This window comes from Bison bison, unplaced genomic scaffold, assembly GCF_000754665.1.
Source record: "Bison bison bison isolate TAMUID 2011002044 unplaced genomic scaffold, Bison_UMD1.0 scf7180017864370, whole genome shotgun sequence".
NCBI classification, from domain to species: Eukaryota; Metazoa; Chordata; class Mammalia; order Artiodactyla; family Bovidae; genus Bison; species Bison bison.
In genome coordinates, this window is record NW_011494942.1 from 8,983,574 (window position 1) to 9,009,662 (window position 26,089).

The window sequence follows — 26,089 nt, forward strand, 5'->3', positions numbered from 1 at the left end:
ACTGCAACTTTCATAAATTATCTTCAATAAATGCTCGGTTAGCAAAATTAACTTTCTCTTATCACTGCTGCACAACATAGGCAAACGTGGAGTACCATATGCAGATATGGGTACACTTTTTTTTCTAACTTCGTATTTTACATAATTTCAGAAAATAGCTTGTAAATATTTCATGTGTGATTTGAGGTATCAATATGATGACACTGGAATGACATAATGTAGCCAACAGTGGGGAACATTATGCTGGTGTAAAATCTAAAAATTAATAGCAGCCTTAATTGTTCTACTGACTTTAAATTTTTTATAAAGAGAATGCCACACGAAATAAACCTTGTTGTTTTCTTCCATATTCTAAAATGTGCCTGTCTTTCAAGTACATTCTCTGAGCAGAATTTCTGTGTTGTGATTGCCATGCTTTTGCAGCTCTGCAAAGCAAGGTAAGATAGCTTAGCATAGCTTTTATCTGCAAGGATTCCCCGAGGCAGTTTCTGTAAAAGGGTTAATGACAGATGTTTCCATTAAATCTGACCTACCTCTTAATTTTGCCATTGCCTGATAATATCCTGGCTTTGTGCTTATTTGCATGGGCAAATGGAGTCACTCCATAACAAGTAACACACCGCCCTCATTGAAACAAAAGGTCAATTCATTTTAAACCAATGTGCACAATATTTTTTGTAGTTGCAGTGAAAAAAAAAAAAAAAGTCCCCTCTCATACAATGCTACTATTTACAAAGAATTAAAAGCTCTGTTTTCTAAACCCCTGGACACAATGTACATCTGTAGGCAGAAGCCAGTACTACCAATAGAAATCAATATATATCCTTGTAGGTAACCTACTAGAAAAATCGCTTCTGTCTCAAGGATGTTCCTCTTACTTTTACACTAAATACAACTGGGGCACAGTATATTTCCTTTGCTGAGAAATTAGTTGAAAACTCCAAAATGCCAGCAGCACTTTGTTGTTTACCTAGTGTTATTACTTTTGTAAAGAAAAAAAAAATTCTGTAAATATAGAGGGAATAGTTACTGTCTTATGCTGGTTAAAAGATATAGGCTTTTTAGCCTTTAGGCTGCCAGTCCAAATGCTACACTTTAGAAAGTAGCCAAAGTACTTTACCACATGAAAAGAGCACATGACCTTAAACCTTGACCAGGTTGCTGTTATAAACTCCTTTAAAAATAAATAAATAAAGGTGGTTTAAATAGCTTTGTCTAAGGCTCTGTTCAAGTCACTTCTTCCGGTGGGAGGATCCAATAATGTGAAGACAAATGTCAAAGAGCCTTTCATGATTCTTGTGAGAATATATGTCAAATATGTGCTTCCTTTTTGAATAGTCTATAACCAAGACTCAAGAAACACTTCATTAATCTAACTATGCTGTTTCACTTTATTATAACATTTAAGGAGTTTAAAATTATCACTTGCTACAGAAGTAGTCTCTCTGTAATTATATACAATGTTTTATACATATATATACAAATACTATATGCATATCATATTTATCATTATAGTGTAATCTCTAAGACATTTAAATATTGAAATGCTGGCATTAAATTGCACCTTATTCTGAAATCAGCTCTCCTGTGTGATATTGATAGTAAATCCATATTCAAAACTCCCATATTACCGAAATCTTTAATTATCTTAAAAGGAAACAGGCTACATTGGTGGTTAGAAGAGTGATCTTGCTAAGTAGCTTATTTTCTTCCTCTCAGATAAAAAAGCCCACATTTGGCACTGAGGCATTGCAAATCGTTGAAACAATTTAGAAAACTCTACTTACCTAGTTCAAAGTTTGATTTTCAATGGATTTGCTAAAGAAGATTCTATTCTCACCATGCTGCCTTAATTTTATTTGAAAATGAGGTAGACATGCAAGGAAAGCTGGATGGACTCCTTAGAAGCCCAAGGAGTCTTCTCTGCTGGCCTCTGCACCTGGGGAAGGGGCATGCCCTCTCTTCCCACAGATTGGTATCTGATTCCCAGCCTCACCCTCAAATCTGGATTCACCTATAAATTTCAAGGAAAAGGAACCACATCTTGCCTACTAATTTCCTATGAGGGCTCTTTCAAGATACAGCCATAATCAAAAGTACAGAAAAATAATAAATGAAATCAACAAATATCTACATTGTATACACAAAGTTCTAAGTACAGTGAAACATACAGTAGAGGAAAAAAATGTGGTCCTCCCTTTGTTTTAAATTTTCATTTTATAATAGAGTAGAATTAATTTGGGGGCTTCCCTGGTAGCTCAGACAGTAACGAATGTGCGTGCAATGCAGGAGACCCAGGTTCGATCCCTGGGTCGGGAAGGTGCCCGGGAGAAGGAAATGGCAACCACTCCAGTTTCTTGCCTGCAGAATTCCACGGACAGAGGATACTGGTGGGCTAGTCCATGGGGTCACAAAGAGTCGGACATGACTGAGCGACTAACATTTTCACTACTCAGAGTTAATCTACAACACTGTGTTAGTTTCAGGTGCATAACAAATGTGGTTCCCTTTCTGTACAAACTTACTGCTTCATCAAGCAATAGTAAAAGAGTTCATCGTATCAGACTACTAAAGTAATATCAAAAATATTTCAAAAATAAATTAAGTGTATGGAATTGGCGATGTTAAGTAATGGAAGAAATGTGGAGTTTTAATCAGGTGATGGCTTGGGTTTATTAATCCATTTTTTTTACCTAGAGTAAATGAGCAACTAAACGTGAAGTCAAAACAGCTGATAATTTAAATTACAGTTTTGTGGTAAATAAAACAAGAAAACAAAACACTGTCATACTAGCCACCATGTACTGAGCACTTAGAATGTGTTAGGAACTCTGCAGAACACTCTACATTCACTGATGCCGCTTAATCTTCACAGTCTTGCCCTATGAAGTAGATACAATTATTATCCTCATTTTATAGGTAATGAAACAAAGACTTGATAAGACTACCTTGTTCCCCAAGGCACAGTTCTAGTAAGTGGTAGGTGGAGTCAGAATCACACCTAGACCGCCTCCCTCTAGTCTTATACTCTCAACCTTGTTATGTGTCTTGTGGGTACATGGGCATTGGCATCACACAGATGGGGTTATAGTCCATACCCTCCCATAGATTTGCTCTGTGACCTTGGGCAATGTTCTTATATTTGTGAATAAGGAAAAATGATACTGCTATGATGTCATGGAGATTAATTATTTTGACCTGTCTGGCAACTTCACATTAATTTTTTTTTCTTTTTCCCTGTGGGAAACAACCGGTCCCTCATTCTCAAACTATGCCTTGGCCAAAAAAAAAAAAAAAAAAAATGCATTTTATCTTTTCACCCACAAAAATGGGTTCAGGTGCGGACTCAGTATACGGGCAGAACCAACAGATGACCTATGTGGGAATGCTGATAGAATTATGAGGAAAGAAGCTTTAACTTTTTAGGTCATATGCACAAAAGCCTGTCTAAAACTGAAGCCATCACAGAGAAAAGCAAAGAAAGGTGAGAGATAAGAAGAGCACATAAACCTTGAAATGACCATGCCTAAAGCTAGGCAGTTTGTGAAACACACACTTATGTGAACTAACAACACTCCCTTTCCTTCAAGCATATTTGAATTAGGTTTCTGTCACCTACAACCAGCTCAGGGTAATAAATCACCTCACAGAGACAATGTATGTGAAGAACTTAAGATACTTGTAATTAGCAAGTACTCAGTGAAGGCTGGGCTTTCTGGGTGGTGCTAGTGGTAAAGAACATATCCACCAATGCAGGAGATGCAGGTTTGATCACTGGGTTGCATGGCAACCCACTCCAGTATTCTTGCCTGGAGAATCCCATGGACAGAGGAGCCTGGCAGGCTACATTCCATAGGGTCGCAAAGAGTTGGATATGACCAAGCACACATGCATGGTGAAGGTTGGATGTTTTCTTTGTCATTTTAGTTATTACTATTGTTAGGTTTCCTTACCAAAACTGAGTATCTTGGATGAAAACCACGATTGGAGTAAAAAAAAAAAAAAAAATCACCTTGGTTCAGTTTATCAGGTATAAGCAAGTAATAGAGGGATAACTTTTAAGTAGTACTAAGCATTTAGGAAAAGCTATGACAAGCCATGTGGTGCAGTGTTAAAGAATCTGCTTGCCAGTGAGGAGGTACAAGAGACTTATGTTCGATTCCTGGGTCAGTAAGATCCTCTAGAGGAGCAAATGGCAACCCACTCCAGTATTCTTGCCTGGAAAATTCCATGGACAGAGAAGCCTGATGGGCTACAGTCCATAAGGTTGCAAAGAGCTGGACATGACTGAGCATGAACATGTGTGTACACGTATGACAAACCTAGATAGCGTATTAAAAAGCAGAGACATCACTTTGCTGACAAAAGTCCACATAGTCAAAGTGATGGTTTTTTCAGCAGTCATGTATGGATGTGAGAGTTGGACCATAAAAGAAGGCTGAGTGCCAAAGAATTGATGCTTTCTAATTGTGGTGCTGGAGAAGACTCTTGAGAGTCCCTTGTACAGCAAGGAGATCAAACCAGTTAATCCTAAGGGAAATCAACCCTGAATATTCATTGGAAGGACTGCTACTGAAGCTGAAGCTCCAATACTTTGGCCACCTGATGCAAAGAGCAGACTCACTGAAAAGACCCTGATGCTGGAAAAGATTGAGGACAGGAGGAGAAGGGGGCAGCAGAGGATGGGATGGTTGGAAGGTATCACCAATTCAAAGGACATGAGTTTGAGCGAACTCCAGGAGATAGTGAGGAAAGGTAAGCCTGGCATGCTGCAGTCCATGGAGTCACAAAGAGTCAGACATGACTTAGTGACTGAACAACATCTCAAGTATTAAGGTTAACACCAAAAGTCAGCTTGTCTTGCTTTCTAATCTGTGTTAGTATTTCCAACTGGCCTCACTGTGCCTGCAGAGGAGCCAGAACCAGTTATCACTGTGCCCATGCCGTGGTCGTAACACTCAGTCTCACATCCAAATGATTATCCAGATAGAAATAACATTTTATAAAAACCAAGACCCCACTTCATCTCGCTACTACTGCACTCTCAACAACAACTTTTGTGCAAAACTCTAAACAGGAACTTTTTTGCAAAAAGCTAAGCAATCTGGTCCTAAGAAAGGTATTCAGTGTCACCCAAAAGTCTAAGGTCAGTAATTAGGTCCCTTGTAATAACTGAGTCACTTGAGGTTTATATGGTTGCCATATACCCATTGCATCAACCTGCCAGAAAAGAAACTTTCTTTCTTCTGCTCCCTTCTTTGAACAGACTTTACTTATAATGTAAGAAGCAAGAATGGTTCCAGAGGAACTGTTGTGAACCACTGCGTCAATCATGCGAACATTAAAACACGGCTTGCTACTCATTACTATATAAAGTATTCTCTTGCTCTGTGGAAAATGGTTTCAAATAATTGTTGTGTTCGAACGGGAGTTTTGTTCTTTTTTAATATAGCAGTTTGAGAGAGAAAACAACTTAAAGATATATTCAAGAAGCAAACCAATATTATAAGAGTTGAATCAACTAATTTTCATCAAATGACATCCTCATATGCGCACCAAGTCATACATCACAGGCTTCTCAACTATAGTCTAAAAGTCTAGTCTAAAAGATAGACTCACTTCCTGACTGTGCAGTTGGTAAACTGATGTGAAACAGCAACAGGAAAGGGAAAAGTAACTGACTTGACCTGCCTGAGCAAAGAAATTTTTCTCTGACTCTGAAATGCTTTTTTTTTTTTTTCTTTCAGACTTCTCTACTGCATAGCTAAGAAGCATTGAGTGGAATCAAGTCTGAAAAGATCTTCACCTTTAGTTCTGATTTCTCCTTCTGGTTTTAGCACAGTTGATCTTCAACATTGTTAGCTTGTGGTCTGTGCTAAAGAATGCTAGATGCTGTCAGAATAAGGCAGATATTTACAGAAAAGAAACTAACTGGACGACTGATTAAATATCAATGGCTTTAAATGTTGCTGAGTGACAGAAACTGATGAGTATTCTACAAAGTTTGAAACTTAAGTCCACAAAGACCTATCTCCTTAGTATACAGACCAGAGTTCTTCAACTATGGTTTCTCTGTAGGAAAAAGTAGAAGAGTGGGAACCATATCTTCCTCAAGACAAGGCCCTGAAGAGTTAAGAGCTTGCCAGTGGGCCACCCACAGAAAATTCTACTCCTTATATGAAGCACCATGCTAAGTTATAGGAAAATAAACAATCAAAATATCCAGGCTAGCAAGTCTTTCAAAGAAATTCTGAGACTCAGAAAATGAAAGAGAATTATGGGATGCGATGCTGCCAATCTTTCGTAGAGTGGCCCTGGGCAAGTTATTTTGCATTTCACTTTCTTCAGCTCTGGACTGATGTTACCACAGCGATGACTGATAATAAAAACATCCTCACAACAACTCCTAGGAATAATATTGTGAGAACTGATGTGTGTACAGTGATTTAAGGATGAGGGAAGAGAGGCACAATGTTATACTATTTTAAAGTGCTTTATCAACCAGCCTATTACATAATGTGTTATAATGTACCGTGTGCCCATGGAAACATGAAATCATGCATAATTCTTAAGTACTGCCAGATGCGTAGCTATAACAAATTTCAATCCTTCCTGAAGAATTCACCCACACACTCACTTCTCCAACCAGTATTTCCACTGGTAACTGTCAGAATTGAGAAATCATAGAAAAGACCCTTATTCACGCCTCTGCAGTCATTACATATAGTTTGCTTCATATTTGGGTAGGGAACATGTCTCATTCATGATTTTATAACTAGTGACTTGGCCTGTTCTGGTATACAATTAGTGCTCAGTAAATGTTTATTGAATGAGTGAATGAACAGACAAATAACAGTTAGACGTAGTAAATCAAAAAATAAACTTTAGCAATGGCACTACTTAAGACTAAGCAGAGTCTCTAATGTGAGGAACATTTCAAGTGGAGGTGGTCAAAGTTTGGCTCCCTCCCAGAAAGTCTATACGTTATTTCCTAGTATTAGTTCATGTGTCAGTTGTCATGAGTTTCTGGAATGTACAAGTAATCCTATTTACAAGAGATCCTTGCCATTCTCAATGGAGCCATCTGGCTTTACTTAAGGATACTGAATGAGTTCATTTTTCAGTGGCTGGGAACATGGCACTAACAACCTGCACACAGATTGAAGAATTTCTGAATATTACGATATACCTGTGAGAGGTAAAGAAATACCCTGAATTCTAAACTCATATTCACAAGGCACACACATGCAATGAAGTGGAAAAAAAAAAAACAAAAACTCTGTACTTAGAATCAGAGGATCAAGCTCTGCCACATCCTTGCTCTACATAACCAGAAGTTGGCCAACATAACTAGTTTTCCCTGAGCCTCTGTTTTCATCTGTAATGACAACTATGTGTAATTTTGAAAAACTCACGCATCCAGGATCAATGTGGCAATGTAGTAATATATAAGTATATAAATAGTAGATAAATGGAAAATGCCACAGGATAGCATGACAACTAGTTATAAAATGGCAGAGAAGTCTAGGATGGTGTATATAAACTGTGAGATCATTGAGCTCAGGGTCCACGACTTACTTATCTCCACAGTGCTTGTACCTAGCAAATGGATGGCCTAAAAAAACTGAATGCATCACCAATGTCAGCTGCTGAGATGGAGGCACCAACAAGAGAGATGCATTCAATTCTCAGAGGGGCCCTTCCAAGCCCCCCTCTGATAAACTCTAATATGGCATTTTTCAAAGTGTGGTCCTCGCACAGCCAGCACTAGAGTTGGCTAGTTTGTTTGTTAAAATTACAGGCTCCCAAACCTCATCCAAAGAGATTGTAATGCAATATTTCAAGCACTTGAGATAACTCTTGTATACACTGGGATAGTATATTTTAAATTCACTTTTGAAAATCCAGTAGCTATGGCACAAGATCAGTTCCAATGAAAGTTGTGTGCTCTTAACTCATATGTTTTATATATCCAGCTTTTTATAGTTTACAAACTGCTTTTAAATACATAAAAATATAACATTAAAACAATGAGAAATCCTAAAAAAATTTATAGTAACAAGAAGTGTAAGATAATATAATTATAAATAAAGTTGCATCCATAATAAAATTAAATGTGCTTTATTTTTCCTTAAAACATTACAAGGCTATTGTCTTTGTCTTCCTATGGTTTTGGACCTCACTTTGTGCTCTACTATGCCTTGGACTCAAAAAGGGTATGCTCAATAAATATTTGTTATATAGAACAATGAATATGTGTGTGTGTGTGTGTGTGTGTGTATATATATATATATATATGAACTTGCTCAGGGCTCATGACTTACTCATGACTCAAGAACTCACATCTCAGAAGGGTTGCACTCTTAAAATATGCCTGTTAATACATAAGGATGTGTTCACATGACAGAGTTTATAGCCTAAGTTCTCTTTATCAGAAGAGTGTAGGGACACAGGGCACAAATATAGGCTATTAGCTAAAGAGATTTCATACACATTCCTCTGAGATACTAATTTTTAAGCTGAGGTTGAAAATGAAAACTGGAAGGTAATTATCCTTAATTTCCAAATGCTTTAATTTTAAAATTAAACCCAGTTGCATAGAAAAGCCTCCCTGATGAAGAATGGCAATTTGCTTTGCAATGAGGAACAAAAGGGTATAATAGTTTGGGGATTAGAGGGTATGCAATGGTCAGATTCGTGTGCAGTTACCGTAATAACGACAATGGATTGGCGGAGAGATTAAATTCAAGAACCTGATCTCGACTAGCTGCTTGCTCTGGACTCCAGGTCTGATTACTCAGTGTCTTCCAACCCCTTGAAGATGAAGGAAGAGGAACTAACCAGTTGCAGGTATCAAATACAATGACATGAAAAAGGCAAGAACCATATGGATGTTGTGTAGTAGTGACGTTCTTGCTAATCAAAGATCAGAAGTCCAGTTTCCACAGGCAAGCCACTTGCTTCTAATCAACTCTTGGTACACATGATGATAGATTTGAGAATATTCAAGCTAATAAGATAAAGACTGGGGACAGATACCTCCAAAATGATTAATCACTAAATAGGTTCCATGCCAAAGTCCATGACTTTAAATTGTCAGTTGCCCGCAATGACCACCGTCAACGTTCCCATCTCCTCACCTCAGTCCCAGGCCCTTGATTTCCACGGAGCATCAATCCTTACCTTTTCTGTCTCTCCTTTGCCAACAACACAAAGGCTCAGTACCTATAATTACAAAACCACATGAATCCTGAATTAATTTGGAGTAGGATGAGGACATAGTCAACTTCACTATAAAGGAGCTGTGCTCCTAAGAAGGGGCTATGCTTATCAATCCATGCATCCCTTTATTTTTTCCTTCCAAAAGTATGATAATACCTCAAGGAACTTATAACCTAAATATACATAACAGGATTTCAAGAATTGTGCATTAAAAGAATAAATACAGAATGAACAAATGTGCTGGGGATTAAAATGGTCGTAATTCTGTAATGAACCAACCATATGAATTTGCCAAAAAGATATAAACCCTCTCCTGATTATCAGTTGATATGGAGGGCTGAGAAATGTAGAGTGTTCTTAAAATTTGATCATATTTACTAAAAAGAGTCAATACAGAAAAACACACACACACACACAATTTGATAAATGTACGTATTTGGAAGATTTAATAAAATCCTGAACTTTAAGATGGCATAAAGTAGAAATCAATCTACTAAATTAATTTAATAAAGGAGGAAGTGGCAGAGGATGAAATGGTTAGGTAGCATCACCAAGTCAATGGACATAAATTTGAGCAAACCCTGGGACACAGTGGAAGACAGAGTAGACTGGCAGGCTACAGTCCATGAGGTAGCCTGAACACAACAACAAAGAAATCAATCAAATATTAAAAACTGTAAAAACAGTCTAAATTTTGGGTTGGCCAAAAAGTTCATTCCAGTTTTCCTTTAACATATTATGGAAAAACCCAAACAAATTTTTGGTCAACCCAAGAGCTTCTGATAAAGACATAGTGAAAAAAAGATGAAGTAGACACACATAATAGGTGATCAATAAGTGCTTTCTAACACAATTAATCCCTGTAAAATCATTTTGGAAGTAAAATAGAGAGAGAGGTCCATCTAGTTAAAGCTATGGTTTTTCCAGTAGTCATGTATGGATGTGAGAGTTGAACCACAAAGAAAGCTGAGAGCCAAAGAATTGATGCTTTTGAACTGTGGTATCAGAGAAGACTCTTGACAGTCTCTTACACTGCAAGGAGATCAAACCAATCCATCCTAAAGGAGATCAGTCCTGAATATTCATTGGAAGGACTGATGTTGAAGCTGAAGCTCCAATACTTTGGCCACCTGATATGAAGAACTGACTCATTGGAAAAGACCCTGATGCTGGGAAAAATTGAAGGCAGGAGGAGAAAGGGACGACAGAGGATGAGTTGGTTGGATGGTATCACCAACTCGATGGACATGAGTTTGAGCAGGTTCCAGGAGTTGGTGACGGACAGGGAAGCCTGGCATGCTGCAGTCCATGAGGTCACAAAGAGTGGGGCATGACTGAGCGACTGAACTGAACTGAGAAATACTAAGAAAAAGAATGAACAAAAAAGTGTGGAAACTAGAATTGATGTTGTTTGCACATAAATAGAATAAGCAGCAAATTCCAGAGGGTAAGTATCTACAGAAACATTTTTCAGTGTTTATCAGAAGAGCAGAACTGTGGTACATTTTTGCAGAAATCAGTTAACACATCACAGAAACAAAACCACCTCTGGTATAAAACGTACCAGTGGTTAAAAGTTCACAGTCACCCTTAAAAATGTCTTAAGGCACACAGAAAGGAAAAAATTACTCTTATTTGCAACTAAGCAATGGGGGAAAAGGTGAAGAGTAAGCAATTATCCAAAATGGCACAGAGTTAAAACCAACAACAAGATGAACATAGGTGGTCAGAGATTCCATTTAACCTTTCACCTAAAGGTTGCCATCTTCCCGAGAGAACTGATTCTACCAGTGGCTCGGTTCTGATTCAGAAGGAAGAGAGTCACTTTCTGAGTCACAGCATCACCCTGGTTTTCCTTTCGGTCCTCTGTTCCAAGCCTACCAAATCCCATCCCATTTTAACTTGGCTAAAGGTGGCCTGGCCGGCACTAGAATTTAATGCTTCCATAAATGAACTCTGATTGACATGAACGATGAGTCACTCTCAGAAAAACTTGTATTGCTGCCATTTGGTCAGTTTGGGGTTTGTTTTTAAAAAGAACGCCAGTTGAGGTTGAGCAGAAGCCAGGGTGTGTTTTTATTTTATGTCTCAAATAAAAATAAAGAGCTGGGTATGAATAATCAAAGTGGCAGGCGCCTCCCTGGATACTTCTAAACCTTCCAAAAGCAGTCCCCAGGCTCAGCAAAATGTAATATAGTAAAAACAACCATCAACAGTATTAGTACCAAGAGTTTGCTCCAGAAAAATAAAGTAATTCTGAGTCCCCTCTAGTCCCAAACTCTAGTGCTTTTCAACAATATATTAAGTTAAAATATCCTTTTTGGAGGATGATAGTCCTAGAAAAAATATCCTTGGAAATTAGAAGAATATCAGATAAAAGAAAGATATGTACTCTTATCTAGTATAACTCAAAACAAACAGATTCTTCTAATTAGTCATATATACTGTTTCGCTCTCTATGTGCTAAGTCATGTTCAACTCTTCACAACCCTATGGACGTGCAGCCTGCCAGGCTCCTCCGTCCATGGGAATCTCCAGGCAAGAATACTGGAGTGGGTTACCATGCCCTTCTCTAGGGAATCTTCCCAACCCAGGGACTGAACTCCAGTTTCTTAAGTCTCCTGCTTTGGCAGGTGAGTTCTTTACCACTAGTACCACCCGGGAAGCTCATATCACCCTCTAGTAGGAGACATATGGTCAGCTTCTTGTTCTTCTGAGACTGATCATCAGTTTTATGGATTAAGCATTCTCTTCACTCCCCTCTATACAGCTTTTATTTTCTTTGGATAGTTCACAATACCTACACAATTAGGAAATACACAGAGAGGGGATAGGATGAAGAAGAGGTAGTTAAAAGCAAGAGGAAACTAAAACTGAGAATAAATAAGCAATGGATCAATTCTTTAAAAAAAAAGTTTATTGTGACAAGAAAGGGAAAATAGTAGGTAAAACGGGGCTTCTATAAAGTTCATGGATTTTGTCAACAATGTTTCCAAAAAAAGAATCAGAGATGAGAGGCAAGTATACAACAGGACAGTGGGAAATACTGATAACATTGTTCCAAATATTTGGAACATTGAATCAAAAGAAATCTGGGACTTTTTATTCTAATGTGGAATAAAGAACAACGTAAAGAATATTAGGAAAATTTGTACTCCTACATTATGATGTATTTGGAAGTAATTAACCCTGTAGTTATACATCAAGATGATACATAAAAAGATATTTCAGAAAACTTGTGATGAAAAAGAACTTTCAATTGCGCATGATCTGAGTCAAGTTAAATGGCTACTGCCTAGCTGCAAAATGCTACTACAGATTTTCTCATGCCCTCGGCAAAACTGCTGCTATAGTATTTTTATTTCAAGAAGGGCCAAAGCCTTTCATATACATTAGCACCTTAACCACCAGTTTATTTCTGAGATAGATAGGTATTGTTATCACACTATAAACACAAGGCAAACAGATGCAGGGGGGCTGGTCTAGTGAGCCCTGAGAGTGTCCTGAACTAGTCTAGTGAGGCGTACCTTTTCCTCTCACCTAGAGTTGGAGCCTCAAGAATAGAGACCAATTTCAACACAGCCCCAGGCAGTTAGCACAGCCCTAGAAACTTAGCAAGGATTTTTCTTAAGTTGAAAATTGAGCTCAGTGATTCAGAAAGATCTCTTGGATCAGACTGCTGCCATAATCAGAAAATAATACTTAGTATCTGCAAATGCACCCCAGCTTTTGGATCTTCAAAGGAATAGAAAAATCTTCCTAAAGAAGGGAACTGACTGTAGACCTTTCTGTGAGCCCTTTGACAATGACCGTGAAGTGTTTTTAATTGTGCTGTGTTTAAATCACAGCATGGAAACTAAAGTCATGCTCTCTGTTCCAAAGTCTTGCTTCAGAAACAGATGGACATGTTTCCTCTGCATGGCAAGTCCATGGCCTCACACACCAAAGTGAGTTTCACCTTCACCCTGGATTTCCCAGAGGAGTAAAAGACATAGCTCTTCTCTATGTAAAAGTGAAAAAGTGAAAGTGCTAGTCGCTCCATCATGTCTGACTCTGCAACCCCAAGACCATAGGCCGCAAAGCTCCTCTGTCCATGGAATTCTGTGGGCAAGAATACTGGAGTGGGTTCTAATTCCCTGCTCCAGGGGATCTTCCAGAGCCAGGGACCGAACTTGGGTTAGTTAAAAGCTTAATAATTTTTTTTTAAATTTTATTTTTAAACTTTACATAATTGTATTAGTTTTGCCAAATATTGAAATGAATCCGCCACAGGTATACATGTGCTCCCCATCCTGAACCCTCCTCCCTCCTCCCTCCCCATACCATCCCTCTGGGTCATCCCAGCGCACTAGCCCCAAGCATCCAGTATCGTGCATCGAACCTGGACTGGCAACTCGTTTCTTATATGATATTTTACATGTTTCAATGTCATTCTCCCAAATCTTCCCACCCTCTCCCTCTCCCACAGAGTCCATAACACTGTTCTATACATCAGTGTCTCTTTTGCTGTCTCGTACACCGGGTTATTGTTACCATCTTTCTAAATTCCATATATATGCATTAGTATACTGTATTGATGTTTTTCCTTCTGGCTTACTTCACTCTGTATAATAGGCTCCAGTTTCATCCACCTCATCAGAACTGATTCAAATGTATTCTTTCTAATGGCTGAGTAATACTCCATTGTGTATATGTACCACAGCTTTCTTATCCATTCATCTGCTGATGGACATCTAGGTTGCTTCCATGTCCTGGCTATTATAATTTTTTAATCACATAGTTGCCATGAAATTATTAAGCTTTTAATTTTACATGAGGGGCTCCTGGTGGTTCAGATGGTAAAGAATCTGCCTGCAATGCAGGAGACCGGAGTTCGATCCCTGGGTTGGGAAGATCCCCTGGAGCAGGGAATTGCTACCCACTCCAGCATTCTTGCCTGGAGAATTCCATGGACAGAGGAGCCTTGCCGGCTATAGCTCATGGTGTTGAGAAGAGTCAGACATGACTGAGTGACTTTCAGTTTTCATGTGATTAAAAGAGAGTTTTGCACAGTTTTAGAGCTGCCGCATTGTAACAACTAACTGTAATCAGGACAGACCTTAGCTTTACAAGTGGAGATCAGATATGGGGAAAGATTTCGAGCTGAGACAGTTGTGGTTACACTGTGACAGATGAGTATATCTGCATAAGGAAAATCCCCTAGTTAGGGACCACAGCAGGATCCCATCCATCACATTACATGGGAGCTCAGAGAACTGAACCTCTTGAAGCATTTTTGGCAGCAGGGAGAACTTCTAGCATCCTAATGCTTTTACAAGGCTGGATTTTCCTTTTCTCCCCCATGTGCTTCAAGATTTCATAACATGAGAAACATAGGAGCAAAAGTTAAAATGCTTTAATGGTCCCCATAGGCTATTTAAATAAACACTGTGATTGCAATTTAGACAATCTGGAGTCCATTCAATATTAAATCTCCACCCTAAGCTACAGCTACTACACAAATAGGGAATTCATGGTATACTCCACATGGCCATTTACTACTGCAAAGACTGCCTCTTGACAATCGTGGGGAGGAGTTAGCCAGGCCTGACATTACACCAGTTAAATCTGTCAACAACTGGAGAGAAAGCTCCGCTGAACAAACACACTGATCCCTCTCACACAGCCTGTCTTTGTCCTGACAATGCTACAACTCTACTAATCTCATACCATCTTCAGCCATGCAAGCAGAAACTTCTTTTGCAACCAGCTGTAACAAAAGATGCCTTTCTTTATTTTTACACACTGTATGTATATGTTTGTGCTGTCCCTTCCGCTCCCGCCCCCGCCATTTCCACTCCATCCTACAGACCCGATCCTAAATAAAGCCTGATGGGAAGAAGTCATAAGTTAGTCCTCATCTCAGATAAATACATGAAGAGGCCAGAGGATTGATCAGGTCCTTTTGACCAGGCCCTCATAAAAATAATACTCAATGATGCACAGTTTTGCCTGCACCAGGGGAAAGAATAGATTTGAGAAGTAAGCAGGCAATAAATATCCTAAAATATGGTGTGCCAAATTGAAACAACTGGGTGGTGAAATGCATAGAACCACTGAGTGTTGCTCCAACAACTTCCAGGCACCAGGGGCTTCAAGCAATCATGGTGCTCTTTTTCACTTTTATGTATTGTTGAAAAAAGTATTGTATGAGAGTAACATGTTAGCTATGGCATTAGTAAAATATGATTATTAACTGATATTTTCCTAGCTATAAAAATTAATATAGTATTTATGTGTTGGGATAAAATGAATATTTTTAGGTATAATTTACGTTCAGTACAATGAAATGTCTTAATACAGCTAAAAGAATTTTTACCTATGTACTTATCTATGTAATAACATTCAGGTTAAGAGATAACTTATTTCTGTTGCCCCAGATGGTTTATTTCCGCTCATTCTCAAGTTAATTCTCCACCACAGGTAATGAATACATGGATAAATTTTGTCTAGAGCAAAACTAGATTAATTTTGCCTAACTGCCACAGATGGTAGTTGTTGGGTTAGTCCTTCAGTTGTGTCTGACTCTTTGTGACCCCAGGGCCTGTAGCCCACCAGGCTCCCCTTTCCATGGGATTTCCCAGGCATGAATACTAGAGTGCTTAGCCTTTTTCCTTCTCCGGGGGGATCTTCCTGGTCCAGGGGTCAAACCGGGGTCCCCAGCATTGTAGGCAGATTCTTCACTGCCTGAGCCACCAGGGAAGTTTTGCCTAAAACAAACATCTTCAAGTGTTACATGCCAAATACTATGTTGCAAATTTTCTTGCCTTATCTCATTTTAACTTCAGTTAATCCTAAGTACAAGAGGAGACAAGTATTTCTGTACCAGGTTTCCAAAAGAAAGGATAAGAAACTCAATCAACATAAAATTGCATCTGAAATTCTAAATCTATTACACTCAAGTGATGTTCTACTATATTTATATTGTATAGACCATTAAATATGCCCTGTGATTAATGGTATAAAATTAAATGCACAGCATAAGGCACTGGTAATAAGAATATCAATCCCATTCTATTTGGCAGGAACTGGGCTATTGACTTTATTGCCTTATTTAATCCTCTTATCAACCCTGTAAGGCAGCTATTACTATCTTCATTTTGCAGATGGCTCAAGAAGGTGAGAAGATTTGCCCACTTTTAAGTAATAACTGTATTCAAATCTTGTACTTTCTGATTCCGAGTGCTTAGTTTACATTAAGTGGTCAATAAATGTGTGTTACGTCACTGAATTAAAAGAGGATTAAAAATGCATGAGAAAGAGTAGGCTATGAAAATGCTAAGCAAATTTGTTTATCACTTTGATGATAACATTTACAGGAAAAAAATGACAGAACCTGAATGTCAGATGAAATCTTAGACATTACTTAGTCTCTTCCCCTTATTTTATGGGGACCATTTTCTAACAGCCTTCATTGAATCTGTTACAATATTGTTTATGTTCTATGTTTGGGGGGTTTTGGCCACAAAGCATGTGGATTTTAGCTCCCCAACCAGGAATCTAACTCTCATGCCCTGCATTGGAAGGCAAAGTCTCAACCACTGGATCACCAAAGAATTCCCTCTTCCCCTTATTTTAGAGATGAATGAACTGAAACACAAGTGACCTGTTCAAAGACCCAGAGTCAGCTAATGTTAAACTTTGAACTGGAATTCAGGTTTCTCTGTTCCCATTAAGGTGTTGTGCTGCTGCTGCTGCTAAGTCGCTTCAGTCGTGTCCGACTCAGCGCGACCCCACCGACAGCAGCCCACTAGGCGTTAGCTATGTTCTATTTCTTCGGTTGTGAATCAAGTACATGGCATGGTTTCTAAATAAGTTTGCAACTAAATTTGATAAGTTTATCAATGCTGCCAACAGCAGTGACAACTAATGTATGTTCCTGAATGAAAAAACAGACTGCCATATAAAAGATTTGCATGATCAAGTAAATCATTAAATATACTCAACCACCAAAATTTATGGAGCTGGTAGTATCTATAGTGAAAGTCAGAAATACATGAGAACAATGATGGCAGCAAATATCAAGAAACTTGAGACCGATTTAGAAGACAGTGCAGGCTCACAGGTTTGAAAAGAGAATCATCCAAAGTTAACCCTTCATTTGATCAAGGAGGAAGTGTGCACAAGGAGATGAGAGCCTTGACCATGGCCACAAAGCTCCTTAGGGGCATTAAGTATGGCCACAGGCACTAACTCCCAGGCCAGGATTTTGTCTGTTAGCACTGTTTCACCCACTACTCAATGAGACATTGCCAAAGAAAACCTACTCCTCACCTGAAAAAGTGAAATAAAATTAAATATTAATATTAAAGTTTTACATGCTTTAAAAGATACCCATACAAACATTAGCAGTACAATGATCAAACAGCTTCTACTTTGAATGCATTGTCGAACTAGACTTTGGTAATTAGGACATGTTAATTTTGAAAAGATTACTAAAAAAAAAAGCATAAACAAGTCTTAGAGAATGTTGGGGTGTAAGATAATGTCTTTCAACTCATTCACTATACTAAAGTGTACAGCTCAAAAATGGAAAATATAGTTTTTAAAAAAGATTTTTCTGTGACATGTCATGATGGAATGCACTTTTCTTCTCCATTTGAAACTGTCAACGATGCACAAGTGATTTCATCCTGTGAACCCATAAGAAATGGAACTACATGCAAGCCTTCCAGCTGTTGTTCATCCAGAATTGTGATATTTATTCTGGAAGAAGCAAACAACAGACTTTTGGAGAATGGGAGTTCACCTGGTTCTTACACTATATGAACTCAAATTCACTTTTCTAGTGAATAAACATCTTGTAAAAGAACACTTACCACCACCATCACCAAAAAAGAGAAAAAAGAAGCACAGTATAATAGCTCAAATTCACTTTTCTAGTGAATAAACATCTTGTAAAAGAAGCACACCATCACCATCACCAAAAAAGGGGAAAAAAAAAAAGGAGAAGCACATGTAAATGGGCTAAAGCTCATTTACACTCTGGACTTCATAGACAATCTTAACTTTAATTTTTATCTTCCATACCTCTCCCATATATACTGTAACTAACAAGTAACTCTTGGAGGCACTTCTTTAGAAACATGTCTTTTTTTTTCCCCCTATCCATTTCAACATCTTATCTTGCTATCTTCTATAAAAATGGCCTCTTCATTTTCTGCAACAATAACTTACAGTTTCTTCAAAGATGACATGAAATGTGTTTTCAGCTCTCTTTCCTGATTTACAGCCATTTTCAATAAAACTGCCAACTAGGCCTGAGAATCTATGAAAACACTTCTGGGTTCCTGAAGGACCATATATCATTTTCAAATGAACATCTATATTAGAAAACAGACTTTTTCAATAATGATTCAAATTTAGATCTGTTACCTAGAAAGTGCTCTGATTGCACACTTCTGATACCTTCTTAAAAGAAAAATATACACACAATGAATTTAAGCAATTGGATTACTGTGATATTGAATGGTTTGTATTGGAAACGAACAGAGATCATTCTGTCATTTTTGAGATTGCATCCAAGTACTGCATTTCGGACTCTTTTGTTGACCATGATGGCTACTCCATTTCTTCTAAGGGATTCCTGCCAGCAGTAGTAGATATAATGGTCATCTGAGTTAAATTCACCCATTCCAGTCCATTTTAGTTCGCTGATTCCTAGAATATCAACGTTCACTCTTGCCATCTCCTGTTTGACCACTTCCAATTTGCCTTGATTCATGGACCTAACATTCCAGGTTCCTATGCAATATTGCTCTTTACAGTATCGGACTTTGCTTCTATCACCAGTCACATCCACAGCTGGGTACTGTTTTTGCTTTGGCTCCATCCCTTCATTCTTTCTGGAGTTATTTCTCCACTGATCTCCAGTAGCATATTGGGAAGCTACTGACCTGGGGAGTTCCTCTTTCAGTATCCTATCATTTTGCCTTTTCATACTGTTCATGGGGTTCTCAAGGCAAGAATACTGAAATGGTTTGCCATTCCCTTCTCCAGTGGACCACATTCTGTCAGACCTCTACTCCATGACCTGCCCTTCTTGGGTGGCCCCACAGTGCATGGCTTAGTTTCTTTGAGTTAGACAAGGCTGCGGTCCTAGTGTGATTAGATTGACTAGTTTTCTGTGATTACGGTTTCAGTGTGTCTGCCCTCTGATGCCTTCTTGCAACACCTACCATCTTACTTGGGTTTCTCTTACCTTGGACATGGGGTATCTCTTCATGGCTGCTGGGAGATGGTGATGGACAGGGAGCCCTGGCGTGCTGCGATTCATGGGGTTGCAAAGAGTCATACACAACTGAGTGACTGAACTGAACTGAACATGACTCTTAAAGAGTGTACCAGTTACAATGGTGTTAGCATGGAAATTTAAGAAATATCTTGTCTTTAAAAGCTAGCTTAAGTCATTAATCCATGAGATTTAAAGTAAATTTGGTTCACTGGAAATTAAACACTACTAAGGGGCTTCCCTGGTGGCTCAGTGGGTAAAGAAATCACCTGCAATGAAGAAGACCTGGGTTGTTCAATCCCTAGGTTGGGAAGATCCCCTGAAGAAGGAAATGGCAGCCCACTCCAGCATTATTCCTTCAAAATCCCGTGGACAGAGGAGCCTGGTGGGCTACAGGCCATGGGGTCACAAAGAGTCAGACACAAATGAGTGACTAAACCACCACCATTTACTATAAAGATGCTGAATATATATTAAGTTGCATTCAATACATAACTATCTTTGTTTCTATCAAAGTTCAATGTAGACAAATATAGAATAAGTTCACTTAACTAACTGCCTCCATTTTTTCCCCCCAAATCCACTTTTTACTTGTAAGATCATAGATATTTACAAATGAGATTACAGGTGTGCTTGATCTATCATCAGGCTACACACAAGAATCATAAGAATGTGTTTCCTCTTATCTCAACACTTTCAGTTCAGTTCAGTTCAGTCGCTCAGTCGTGTCCGACTCTTTGCAACCCCATGAATCGCAGCACCCCGGGCCTCCCTGTCCATCACCACTCCCGGAGTTCACCCAAACTCATGTCCCTCGAGTCGGTGATGCCATCCAGCCATCTCATCCTCTGTCGTCCCCTTCTCCTCCTGCCCCCAATCCCTCCCAGTAATCAGAGTCTTTTCCAATGAGTCAACTCTTAGCATGAAGTGGCCAAAGTATTGGAGTTTCAGCTTTAGCATCAGTCCTTCCAAAGAACACCCAGGACTGATCTCCTTTAGAATGGACTAGTTGGATCTCCTTGCAGTCCAAGGGACTCTCAAGAGTCTTCTCCAACACCACAGTTCAAAAGCATCAATTCTTCATTGCTCAGCCTTCTTCACAGTCCAACTCTCACATCCATACATGACCACTGGAAAAACCATAGCCTTGACTAGATGGACCTTTGTTGGCAAAGTAATGTCTCTGCTTTTGAATATGCTATCTAGGTTGGTCATAACTTTCCTTCCAAGGAGTAAGGGTCTTTTAATTTCATGGTTGCAATCACCATCTGCAAACAATTTTTAAATTCTACATCTCCACTAGATCATAGATGATACCAAACTCCGTAGATCAAATCCAACCTGTATATCTGATTCTAATTCTATAGAAAGACAGTGAATGATCTCACAATCTTAAATAGGGAAGAAAAAAAAGAAGCTACCATCTGCACCTGGATAGCTACAGCAGTGATTATAAAAACTAACTATTACAAACAGTTAAACATTGCTGTACATCTTAGAACCTATTTGATTAATGACAAGAGTAGTGACAGACAGTTGCAATATGGAATCTAATGTTTATACTCAAACAGTACATCAGTCATTGAGCCCAAATGTACCTTACTCCCACACAAACCTGGTGTCATGCTCAATGTTTATTTCTGTAAATTACCAAATAAAGCTCAATATTCAATTTAAGAAGTCTTATTTTTTTTTCACATGAACAAAATTTGTACCTGTAAAAGAAAATCCCAAAGCCTTTCAAACCACACTCTCGAATTAACTTTCACAATTTATCCGAGACTTTTATCACAATTCTCTCAAAAGTTTTTGCCCTATGCTGAAATCTTAACTATGACTATAGTATGACAGAAAAATTTGGTCTGTACTCTTTAGATTGCATTGTTTTTTACCCTCCAACATAAATCTGCTGCTTTCCTGCTAATAGGATATTTCAGTTCAGTTCGGTCGCTCAGTTGTGTCCCACTCTTTGCGACCCCAGGGACTGCAACACGCCAGGCCTCCCTGTCCATCACCAACTCCCTGAATTTTCTCAAACTCATGTCTATTGAGTCTGTGATGCCATCCAACCATCCCATCCTCTGTCATCCACTTCTCCTCCACCTTCAATCTGTCCCAGCAGCAGGGTCTTTTCAAATGACTCATTTCTTCCCATCAGGTGGCCAAAGTACTGGAGTTTCAGCTTCAGCATCAGTCCTTCCAATGAATATTCAGGACTGATTTCCTTTAGGATGGAATGGTTGGATCTCCTTGCAGTCCAAGAGACTCTCAAGAGTCTTCTTCAACACCACAGTTCAAAAGCATCAATTCTTCAGTGCTCAGCTTTCTTCACAGTCCAACTCTCACATCCATACATGACCACTGGAAAAACCATAGCCTTGACTAGACGGACCTTTGTTGGCAAGGTAATGGCTCTGCTTTTTAATATGCTGTCTAGGTTGGTCATAACTTTTCTTCCAAGGAGTAAGCATCTTAATTTTATGGCTGCAGTCACCATCTGCAGTGATTCTGGGAGCCCAAAAAAATTAATTTTGGGACTGTTTCCCCATCTATTTCCCATGAAGTAATGGGACCAGATACCATGATCTTATTTTTCTGAATGTTGAGTTTTAAGCCAATTTTTTCACTCTCCTCTTTTACTTTCATCAAGAGGCTCTTTAGTTTTTTTCGCTTTCTGCCATGAGGGTGGTGTCATCTGCATATCTGAAATTATTGATATCTCTTCCGGCAATCTTGATTCCAGCTTGTGCTTCATTCCGCCCAGCTCTGCATATAACTTAAATCAGCAGGGTGACAATATACAGCCTTGATGTACTCCTTACCCTATTTGGAAACAGTCTGTTGTTCCATGTCCAGTTCTAACTGCTGCTTCCTGACCTGTATCCAGATTTCTCAAGAGGCAGGTCAGGTGGTCTGGTATTCCCATCTCTTTCAGAATTTTCCACAGTTTGTGGTGATCCACGCAGTCAAATTCTTTGGCACAATCAATAAAGCAGAAATAGATGATTTTCTGGAACTCTCTTGCTTTTGCAATGATCCAGTGGATGTTGGCAATTTGATCTCTGGTTTCTCTGCCTTTTCTAAATCCAGCTTGAACATCTGGAAGTTCACGGTTCATGTACTGTTGAAGCCTGGCTTGGAGAATTTTGAGCATTTACTAGCATGTGAGATGAATGCAATTGTGCCGTAGTTTCAGCATTCTTTGGCATTGCCTTTCTTAGGGGCTGGAATGAAAACGGACCTTTTCCAGTCCTGTGGCCACTGCTGAGTTTTCCACATTTGCTGGCATATTGAGTGCAGCACTTTAACAGCATCATCTTTCAGGATTGAAATAGCTCAACTGGAATTCCATTACCCCCACTAGCTTTGTTCATAGTGATGCTTCCTAAGGCCCACTTGACTTCACATTCCAGGATGTTTGGCTCTAGGTTGGTGATCACACCATCGTGATTATCTGGGTCAGGAATATTTTTTTTGTACAGTTCTTCTGTGTATTCTTGTCACCTCTTCTTAATATCTTCTTCTTCTTTTAGGTCCATACCATTTCTGTCCTTTTTTGAGCCCATATCTGCATGAAATGTTCATTTGGTATCTCTAATTTTCTTAAAGAGATCTCTAGTCTTTCCCATTCTATTATTTTCCTCTATTTCTTTGCACTGATCACTGAGGAAGGCTTTTTTATCTCTCTATGCTATTCTTTGGAACTCTGCATCAAATGGATATATCTTTCCTTTTCTCCTTTGCCTTTCACTTCTCTTCTTTTCACAGCTATTTTTAAGCCCTCTTCAGACAACCATTCTGCCTTTTTGCATTTCTTTTTCTTGGGGATGGTCTTGATCCCTGTCTCCTGTACAACATCATAAACGTCCGTCCATAGTTCATCAGGCACTCTGTCTATCAGATCTAATCCTTTGAATCTATTTCTCCCTTCTACTGTATAATCACAAGGGATTTGATTTAGGTCATACCTGAATGGTCTAGTGGTTTTCCCTACTTTCTTCAATTTAAGTCTGAATTTAGCAATAAGGTGTTCATGATCTGAGCCATAGTCAGCTCCAGGTCTTGTTTTTGCTGACTGTATAGAGATTCTCCATCTTTGGCTGCAAAGAATATAATCAATCTGATTTAAGTGTTGACTATCTGGTGATGTCCATGTGTAGGGTCTTCTCTTGTGTTGTTGGAAGAGGGTGTTTGCTCTGACCAGTGTGTTCCCTTGGCAAAAGTCTATTAGTCTTTGCCCTGCTTCATTCTATACTCCAAGGTCAAATTTGCCTGTTACTCCAGGTGCTTCTTGACTTCCTACTTTTGCATTCCAGTCGCCTATAATGAAAAGGAAATCTTTTGGGGGTGTTAGTTCTAAAAGGTCTTGTAGGTCTTCATAGAACCGTTCAACATCAGCTTCTTCAGCATTACTAGTTGGGGCACAGACTTGGATTACTGTGATATTGAATGGTTTGCCTTGGAAATGAACAGAGATCACTCTGTCATTTTTGACGTTGCATCCAAGTACTGTATTTCCGACTCTTTTGTTGACTATGATGGCTACTCCATTTCTTATAAAGGATTCTTGCCCACATTCATAGATATAATGGTCATCTGAGTTAAATTCACCCATTCCAATCCATTTTAGCTGATTCCTAGGATGTCGATGTTCACTCTTGCCATCTCCTGTTTGACCACTTCCAATTTGCCTTGATTCATGGACCTAACATTCCAGGTTCCTATGCAATACTGCTCTTAACAGCATTGAACTTTGCTGTATTTTGACAAAATGTGGTCCCCTGGAGAAGGGAATGGCAAACCACTTCAGTATTCTTGCCTTGAGAACCCCATGAACAGTATGAAAAGGCAAAATGATAGGACACTGAAAGAGGAACTCCCCAGGTCGGTAGGTGCGCAATATGGTACTGGAGATCAGTGGAGAAATAACTCCAGAAAGAATGAAGAGACAGAGAGAAAGTAAAAACAACACACATTTGTGGAGGTGATTGGTGATAGAAGCACAGACCGATAGACTATTTACTTCATTAATAATCACTGGCATTTAGAAACATAGCATTTAAGACTTAAATGGAAAATCAAGAATATACGTGTCAAATTTTTCTTTTGAGAGACAAGTGTCGCTGTTAAAAATTCTGTATTTCACATAAAAGGGCTATGACCTGAGTTGACTGGATAGTAGGAACAAAGGAAAAGATATTTAGTTTTGTAAGTGGTTACTATAAAACTGAGGACAGATATATGGGAGAATGGAGTCATAATCTAAAACTGTCCACCTGAATTTGAGAAACTTTTATTATTTTATTTAAGAAAATTGAAGGCATAACTAAACCACAATTTTTTTTAAAAAAGTGGTTGAAATAAAGTTTTAGTATTCCCCAGTTGGAATAAAACTGGAAGTAATCATAGAATCTCATGGCTTGAGTTGCATTTGTTTGATTTTTGCTAAACTGTTTCATTCATGATATTTTTTTAAAGGAGCTGAAGAGGTGAAAGTAGAATTACACTGATGCCCAATGTGATACAAAGGAAACACTCAGAAAACACAAATGTTCACTGAAGAGTAAGAAATGGAATAGCTGATAATTAGGTATGGAGTAAGGGAGTGAGGAAATGGAGAAGGAAGACTGCAGGAGATGGAAAACAAAAATGCTCGTAACTTTATCCCCACTGGCTTAACTTAAATCCTGCTTGTAGAACAAGGGAGTGTTTGGGGTTTTGATTTTTTGTTTTTGGATTTTCTTCTTCTTTAGCCCTTTTCCAACATGTGTGGCATCTAGCATCTGGGTTTGGGTGGCTTATTATTATCTTTCTAAACATATAGTTTGATATTCCTTTAATTAAAATGGTGACCATCACCCAAAACGACTTTTCTGGAGAGGGACCTTGTAAACCCACAAAACCCAGGAATGGGTTTGTTGAACCTGCAGGCAGTTTTAAGGGAGCATTAAAGACTTGGCAAGCCCTCTGTGCTCTCATTTTCTTATTCTCTATTATCTACCCACTTAATAATTTCAGAAACCTTAATCAGACTCTGACCAAAAAAATCCACACAGTGCTTGGGACAGAATGATAATACCATCTGTTTTCATTCTTATGTGGGTTCATTCCAGCTGTATAATCCTGCATTCTGGATTGCTTAACTTTATAATGATCCTGATATTATAGGTGATTTAAAGGAAAATCTCCTACGCCACTCATCTCTTGCAAACATGCAGAATCTTTTCAATTTGAAAAAGTCTGGCGCATTTTCATATTCATGTTGATCACATTTGAATTCTATAGATAAATAGGACGAATCCCAATACTAAAAAAGATCCAAAGCCGCTTTCTCCTTTTTTTGGTAGTGGTGGGTAAGATGGAAAGCTCTTCTAAAGAGTTTATTTGGCAGGAGACTTCTAATTCTCTTAAAGTCTACATGGCAATTTTAAAAACAAAATATCTAAACCATCCCTAAAAATAGAAACAACCGACTTACTGAGAACCTTCTCTCCTCTACTATGTTCCTTAAGAATTCGATTACAATATCATTATTCAAGTATAATGCATAAAGAAGTGGTGATAAGGTTTCCCTCTAGTCATGATGACAACCGCAAA

General features: G+C 38.7%; 1 protein-coding gene across 9 annotated transcripts in view; it reads right to left on the reverse strand.

Moving 5' to 3' along the window:
• The window catches only part of SOX5 (SRY (sex determining region Y)-box 5), a 1,168,670-nt gene that overhangs the window by 586,820 nt on the left and 555,761 nt on the right, over positions 1–26,089 (reverse strand). For 7 of the 9 annotated variants that reach the window (XM_010855969.1, XM_010855977.1, XM_010855968.1 and 4 more), the window contains one exon: positions 9,184–9,225. The exons of 1 other annotated variant lie outside the window; for it this stretch is intronic. The gene's annotated coding sequence lies outside the window, so the exon portion shown is untranslated. Of the gene's footprint in view, positions 1–9,140; positions 9,226–26,089 lie in introns of all 9 variants that reach the window. One more of the 9 variants, XM_010855972.1, reaches the window with a different exon arrangement.